Below are 8,589 nucleotides of genomic sequence, written 5' to 3' on the forward strand. Positions count from 1 at the left end.
ATTGTCATATACAGTAGCTTTAGGTTGCTCAAACATGCATGAAAATGCCATAAAAAGATTCTTTGGATTTTTCTGATAATTTTTCATATATAATTTGTTTCATTTGGAGTTACGGTTGATTTTATATGATTTTTAGAAGTTTTGGATATTTTCTGAAATAAATAAATCATTTTTTGATTTATTTTAAAACCTAGAAAATATTTACTGCGTCAGCACTACGTCACTTTGACGTCAGCAGATCAGCGGGGTGGTCCAGGTCAAGCTGACCAGTGGGTCCCGCGTGTCAGTGTTATTAGTCTAACTAATTTCTACTTAGTCCTAATCCTAATTTAATTAGCAGGCGGGTCCCATTTTTCATGGACCCAGAGGGGTCAAAAAGGGCCCACCCGGGGTCAACTTGGTCAGCAGGGTCAAACCCGCCGGCGACTTGACGCCGGCGAGGCCAGTCACGGCGGCGAGCCTCGGATTTGCGTCTTCGGTGACCAAACGGGCGGCCGAGGCCATCTACTCGGAGCTGGAGCTCACCCGCATCCAGCGCGGCATGTGGCGGCAGCGGGGACGGCCGGAGCTCGCCGGAAACGAGCTTGGGGCGGCGCCGGCGTTCGGGTGAGCGCGGATTGGTGCTGTGGTGCGCAAACGAATGCAACAAGGTGCTAGGGGGTCTCTACGCATGGCGGTGAGCATGTTGGATGCATGCCCGGGACCAAATGGTCACCGGAGCGTCACCGACAATCAACGCAGGCGGCGGCGCGTTCGGTCACAGGCGAGATGGCGGCTACGGCATGCAAACGAAGCAAAGGAGAGGGGGGTTAGTGGGAGGAGCTCACGGCGGATGCGAGGAGAGGCTCAGCGGGCTCGGGCAGGTGTCGTAGAGGGCGCAAGGTCGTCGGCGATCTCGACGGCCGAAGGAAGAAGACGACGAGGTAGCCGGCGATGCAGGTTGTCCGATGATCCTTGACTTGGCGAGTATGTCGAGGACGTCTTGGCGGACCCCTTGGACACTTTGGCGAGGCAAGGCAGTGGCGGTGGCTGTGGCTATGGCGAACGGCGGCGACGGGCTCCGTTCGGTCACGGGAGGGAGAGAGAGAGCAGAGGAGGATAGGGACGGAGGGAGAAGTGGGCGTGGCACCAGGGAGGTTGATACGTCTCCGTCGTATCTACTTTTCCAAGCACTTTTGCCCTTGTTTTCGACTCCAACTTGTATGATTTGAATGGAACTAACCCGGACTGACGCTATTTTCAGCAGAATTGCCATGGTGTTGTTTTTTGTGCAGAAAATAAAAGTTCTCGGAATGACCTGAAACTCCACGGAACACCTTAGAAAAAAACAATAAAAAATCCTCGCAAAAGATGAAGACCAGGGGGCCCACACCCTATCCACGAGGGTGGGGGGCGCACCCCCTAGGCGCGCCCCCTACCACGTGAGCCCCGTGGTGGCCCTCCGACGCCAACTCCAACTCCATATATTGGCTTTCGGGAGAAAAATTCAGAGAGAAGAAATCATCGCGTTTTACGATACGGGGCCGCCACCAAGCCCTAATCTCTCTCGGGAGGGCTGATCTGGAGTCCATTCGGGGCTCCGGAGAGGGGGATTCATCGCCGTCGTCATCATCAACCATCCTCCATCACCAATTTCATGATGCTCACCGCCGTGCTGAGTAATTGCATCGTAGGCTTGCTGGACGGTGATGGTTTGGATGAGATTTATCATGTAATCGAGTTAGTTTTGTTTGGGTTTGATCCCTAGTATCCATTATGTTCTGAGATTGATGTTTCTATGACTTTGCTATGCTTAATGCTTGTCACTAGGGCCCGAGTGCCATGATTTCAGATCTGAACCTATTATGTTTTCATGAATATATGTGTGTTCTTGATCCTATCTTGCAAGTCTATAGTCACCTACTATGTGTTATGATCCGGCAACCCGAAGTGACAATAATCGGGACCACTCCCGGTGATGACCATAGTTTGAGGAGTTCATGTATTCACTATGTGCTAATGCTTTGTTCCGATTCTCTATTAAAAGGAGGCCTTAATATCCCTTAGTTTCCAATAGGACCCCGCTACCACGGGAGGGTAGGACAAAAGATGTCATGCAAGTTCTTTTCCATAAGCACGTATGACTATATACGGAATACATGCCTACATTACATTGATGAACTGGAGCTAGTTCTGTGTCACCCTATGTTATGACTGTTACACGACGAACCACATCCGGCATAATTATCCATCGCTAATCCAGTGCCTACGAGTTTTCTATATACTCGTTATTACTTATTTACTTTTCCGTTGCTACTGTTACAATAAGTACAAAATACCAAAAACATTACTTTTGCTGTCTTTACTTTTGTTACCGTTACCACTATTATCATATTACTTTGCTACTAAACACTTTGCTGCAGATACTAAGTTTACAAGTGTGGTTGAATTGACAACTCAGCTGCTAATACTTGAGAATATTCTTTGGCTCCCCTTGTGTCGAATCAATAAATTTGGGTTGAATACTCTACCCTCGAAAACTGTTGCGATCCCCTATACTTGTGGGTTATCAAGACCTTTTCCTGGCGACGTTGCCGGGGAGCATAGCTCTATTCTTTGAGTCACTTGGGATTTATATCTGTTGGACACTATGAAGAACTTGAAAGATGATCGAACTACTATTTTCCCCTCAACTACGAGGGGAGGTAAGGGACTGCCATCTAGCCTTGCACTAGATTCTCCTTCTATTATGAGTTAGTTTGCGACACCTAAACCTGTTACTACTGTGAATTCTGATATGTCGCATGTTATTGATGATGCCACTTCTGCTATGCATGATACTTATGATGAAACTACTTCTATGCTTGATACTACTGTGCCCCTTAGTGAATTTCTTGATGGGCAAATTGCTAGGTCTAGAGAAAGAGAAATTATTGAACCTGAACACGATGATGTTAGTGATGATGAAAATATGCCTGCTATTCCTGAAGGTTATCTTTTTGATGCTGAATCTTTTGCAGCTATTCTTGCTTGCCAGGATAGACATGAACTTAAGAGGTTGCTAGTTAAATGGAGTAAAGAATCTTTTAGAGATAGGATGAGACCTGACCCTGCTTTGGCTACTTCACCTATTTGTGTTCCTGATCGGGATTATTATGATTTTTCTGTTGATCCAGATATAATTACTTTGGTTGAATCTGATCCTTTTTATGGCTATGAATCTGCAACTATTGTGGCACATCTTACTAAGTTAAATGATATAGCTGCCCTGTTTACTAATAATGAGAGATCGCGCTACCTTTATTTACTCAAAATATTCCCGTTCTCATTAAAGGGTGATGCTAAGATATGGTTTAATTCTCTTGATCCTGGTTGTGTGCAATGTCCCCAGGATATGATTTATTACTTCTGTGCTAAATATTTCCCTGCTCATAAGAAACAAGCTGTTTTGAGGGAAATATACAACTTTGTGCAAATTGAAGAAGAGAGTCTCCGACAAGCTTGGGGGAGGCTTCTCAAGTTACTTAATGCTTTGCCTGATCATCCTCTTAAGAAACCTGAAATATTTGATATCTTTTATAATAGACTAACTGATGCTTCCAGAGATTACCTGGATAGTTGTGCTGGTTCTCTTTTCAGGGAAAGAACACCGGATGACGCTGAAATTCTATTGAATAATATGTTGGTAAATGAAAATAATTGGGCACCTCCCGAGCTACCTCCTGAGCCAGTTCCTGAGCCAATTACTGAGCCTATTCCTAAACCAACTCCGAAGAAGAGAGGTGTTCTATTTCTCAGTCCCGAAGATATGCAAGAGGCAAAGAAATCTATGAAAGAAAAAGGTATTAAAGCTGAAGATGTTATGAATTTACCTCCTATTGAAGAAATACATGGTCTTAATTTACCGCCTGTTGAAGAAGTATATGATCTCAATTACTTATTTACTGAAGAACCTCCCGGTATCCCGACACAGGTAGTAAAGGTAAATTCTCTCTATAGATATGATAAAGCTGAAGTCCCTCCTACTAATATTGCTAGTCAGTGCTTGGATGAGTTTGATGACTTTATGTTTAAGCAAGATGACTTTAATGCTTATTTTGGTAGACAACTAAAACAGAATACCTTTATGATTAAACGCTTGGGTGATTATATGGCTGATATTAGAGGTGAACTTAAACTTGTTAGCAAACATGCTTCTATGGTTACCACTCAAGTAGAACAAGTACTTAAAGCTCAGAAAGAAGTGCTTGATGAAACAAATAGTAAGAAAAATGATTATGCTGTTAGAGTGGCTACTAGAACTGGTAGAATGACTCAGGAACCTTTGTATCCTGAAGGCCACCCTAAGAGAATTGAGCAATATTCTCAAAGAAACAATATTGATGTACCTAGTTCTTCTAAGAGGAAGAAAAAGAAAAATGATAGGACTTTGCAAACTTCTAGTGAACCTATTACTGAACCACCTGAGAATCCAAATGATATCTCTATTTCTGATGCTGAAACACAATCAGGTCATGAACATGAACCTAATGATAATGTTCATATTGATGCTCAAACTAGTAATGATAATGATGTAGAAGTTGAACCTGCTGTTGATCTTGATAACCCACAATCAAAGAATCAACATTATGATAAAAGAGACTTCGTTGCTAGGAAACATGGCAAAGAAAGGGAACCATGGGTTCAAAAAACCCATGCCTCCAAAGAAAAATACCTGAAGCTGAAATTTCCACCATGCTTGCTAATTATACTTTTCAGGGTGGAATACCAAAGAAACTTGGAGATCCAGGAGTACCTACTATACCATGCTCCATTAAGAGGAATTATGTTAAAACTGCTTTATGTGATCTTGGAGCCGACATCAGTGTTATGCCTCTCTCTTTATATCGTAGACTTGAATTGAATAAGTTGACACCTACTGAAATATCTTTGCAAATGGCTGATAAATCAACTGCTATACCTGTCGGTATTTGTGAGGAAGTGCCTGTTGTGGTTGCAAATGTTACTATTTCTACGGACTTTGTTATTCTTGATATTCCTGAGGATGATAGTATGTCTATTATTCTTGGAAGACCTTTCCTTAATACTGCAGGGTCTGTTATTGATTACACCAAAGGCAAGGTCACTTTTCATGTTAATGGCAATGATCACACGGTACATTTACCGAGAAAACAACCTCAAGTTTATAGTATCAACTCTATTGGAAAAATTCCATCAATTATATTTGGAGGTTTTGAATTTCCTCTCCTTACTGTCAAGAAAAAGTAAGATATTCTTATTGTTGGGGATTTTCATATCCCCGTTGAGGTAACTTAGTGTTATTTGTAATTTCTCCAGTTCCGTGATTATTCGGAATGAGTTTGTTAACAAGACTTGATCGACCTTGTTAGTGGGTTCATTTTAGTGATAATGAGATGGATGAAACTAGAAGCACAACCTTCTGTACCCTCTTTATATTTTCTGTTGTTTAGTAGAAATAAAGTAAAATAGTATTTTTCTGTCTGTTTCCTGACTTATCCGTGCAATATAAAAATATCCCGAAAATAAAAGTCCTCAGAATGCCATGCCAATTTAATATGATTTTTTCGGGAATATTTGAGAATTTACTGTGCAAAAATTACCACGGGGGGAGCTGCCACCTGGTCACGAGGGTGGAGGGCGCGCCCTACCCCCTGGGCGCCCCCCTGCCTCGTGGGCCCATGGTGGCCCTCCTCCACTTATTCCTGCACCCATCTTCTTCCTCTGCCTCACACAAACACGAAAAACCAACTCAAGCACGAGTTCCAGCCCCCGTTGCTGTGATTTTCGATCTCGTTGCTCAAAGCACCTCTTGCAAAACTGCTTGGGGAGATTGTTCCTTGGTATGTGACTCCTCCATTGGTCCAATTAGTTTTTGTTCTAGTGCTTTATTCATTGGAAATCTGTGCTGCATAGGTGACCATGTTCTTGAGCTTGCATGTTAAATTTATATGGTTCCAAGTAGTTCCAATGCTTTATATAGGCTCTAGGCACTTGTGGGAGTTGTTGCTATCAATTTTATTGAAGTTGGTTCACTTTTATTTGAAGTTACTAAAAATTTTAGAAATTTTTCAGAGGAAACAATATGCTTAGGAGGATGTTCCAAGGTGGTTCTTCAAGGAAGCAAGGTCCCAGGCTTGCAATACGTGATGCTGACGAGGAACCACCAAGAGATGCTCCTGTGAGGCCTTGTGAATGGCCATCGGAAAATTTTATGAATCAAGTGGGAATCAAAGAAGAATTTAGCACATATTTGAGTAACGCCGGTCTTGAGGACTTTGAAGCTGACAAATGCCCCTAGTATCATGATCTCACAAGTTCATTTGTGAGGAGGTTTGAGTTTTCATCTTCGCATAATTCTCCTTCAGTCATGTTTGACCTTTATGACAAATCTTATACCATGGACTTAGAGGATTTTACTTCTACTTGCAAACTTCCATCTTGGGGTAATGTCAGGGATCCGCCTAAATCTGAATATAGAGACTTTCTTGCTAAAATAACTATGGGGGAATCTAGAGATATAACACAAGCTACTATAGGGAGCGTTCACTTTCCTGCTATACATTATTTTGCTCTCTTCATAGGTAGATGCATAAATGCTAAGGATGAAGCAGGTCACATGTGTGTTCCTGATCTCAGCACTCTCAGGAGTGCTGTGTTAGGAGACCAATCTTATCACATGGGAGCCATTGTAGCTCGCAGGTTGCATCAGAATAGACATAGCGGAGATTTCTTTGGAGGAATTTATGCAACCTGTTTAGCTAATTTTCTTGAAATAGACATTCATGAGGGTGATATGGAGTTACCCCCTTCTTATTTAGATTTTGATTCTATGGTTTCCCACCATTTTGTTGAGAGGACTGAACCACCTCTCCAGTATCGGCTAATTTTTAATAGACATCGTGTAGTCCATATTGCTCTTCCTGCCCCTGCTTCCTTTGATTCACAGGCAAAAAGAAGATATATTATTACCAGAGAGGAGGCATATGAGTACGAAAGGAGAGCCGAGGCTGCTCGACTCCATGCTACAGCTCAGGCGGCGATAGTCGCTGCGTCACAGTATGACCCCAACTTCACCTGCGGGTATCCGCCAGGCTATCCCTGGCAATAGACCAACTTAGGCCAAAAGCCTAATCTTGGGGGAGTACGTATTCCCACCGACATTACATTCATGTTCACACACACTCATTGCTAGATGTCGGTGCTCATACTCTTTCACTATAATATCCATGCTAGTTTACTTTCTTTTTCCTGATTTCTTCTTGTGTGTTTGATAAACCTTAAGAAAAAATAAAAAAATTAGTTAGTTTACTTTCCATGCTTGTAGTAATTAAAAAGAAAAAACCCAAAAATATTTCCCGTTCTTCTTTTACTTGTTGGGAGCTTTCCCGTGTAAATAGTTTTTATTTTATTTTCTTCTTTTTGGGGGTTGAGAAGACCATATTGAAAATGCTTAGTGGCTCGTATATGCATGATTGATTATTTAAACTTAGAAGCCCATATTACTTGTCTTCTCTCTTGAGTTAATGCTTGCAGATTCCAGCTTAGTCCTGCATGTGCACTCTTATTATTATACACACCGTTCGGTCGTGCAAGTGAAAGGCAATAATGATGATATATGATGGACTTATTGGGATGAGAAAAGCTGGTATGAACTCGACCTCTCTTGTTTTTGTAAATATGATGATTCATCGTTCCTGAGTCAGCTATTATGAAGTAAACATATTTGCAATGACATTTAGGGATTATAGTTGCTTGTGCCATGCGTGATTAGCTATGAGTTATAACGGTTTACCTTGCGTGCCAACATGCTATTAGAATGATTATGATGTGGTATGATGGGATGGTATCCTCCTTTAAATGAATTGAGTGACTCGACTTGGCACATGTTCACGCATGTAGTTGAATCAAATCAACATAGCCTTCATGATATTTATGTTCATGGTGGATTATATCCTACTCATGCTTGTATTCGGTGTAAATTAGTTTTAATGCATGTTTACGACTGTTGTCGCTCTCTCAATTGGTCGCTTCCCAGTCTTTTGCTAGCCTTCGCCTGTACTAAGCGGGAATACTGCTTGTGCATCCAAACTCCTTAAACCCCAAAGTTATTACATATGAGTCCACTATACCTTCCTATATGCGGTATTTACCTGTCGTTCCAAGTAAATTTGTATGCGCCAATCTCCAAACCTTCAAATAAACATTCTGTTTTGCATGCTCGAATAGCTCATATGTCAACTAGATCTGTCCTTATCTTCCGTGTTAGGTGGGTTATTCACAAGAGGAGTGGACTCAGCTCCTCATTCACGAGAAAATGGCTGGTATCTGGGATGCCCAGTCCCATGCTTTATGCAAACTAAATCAAAATAACTGCAAACAAAACTCCCCTTGGGACCCGTTGAATGTTGGAGGCACTCGTTGTTTCGAGCAAGCAATGGATTGATGTCTGTGGAAGAAGGGGAGTATAAACTTTACCATTCTGTTTGGGAAGTGCCTATAATCTGTTTAGCATGGAAGATATCATCATCGTTTAGTTGTTATGTTGACAATGAAAGTATGCCGCTCAAAATATAATTTATCTCTATTTCA

This window comes from Triticum dicoccoides, chromosome 3B (genome assembly GCF_002162155.2).
Source record: "Triticum dicoccoides isolate Atlit2015 ecotype Zavitan chromosome 3B, WEW_v2.0, whole genome shotgun sequence".
Taxonomy (NCBI): domain Eukaryota; kingdom Viridiplantae; phylum Streptophyta; class Magnoliopsida; order Poales; family Poaceae; genus Triticum; species Triticum dicoccoides.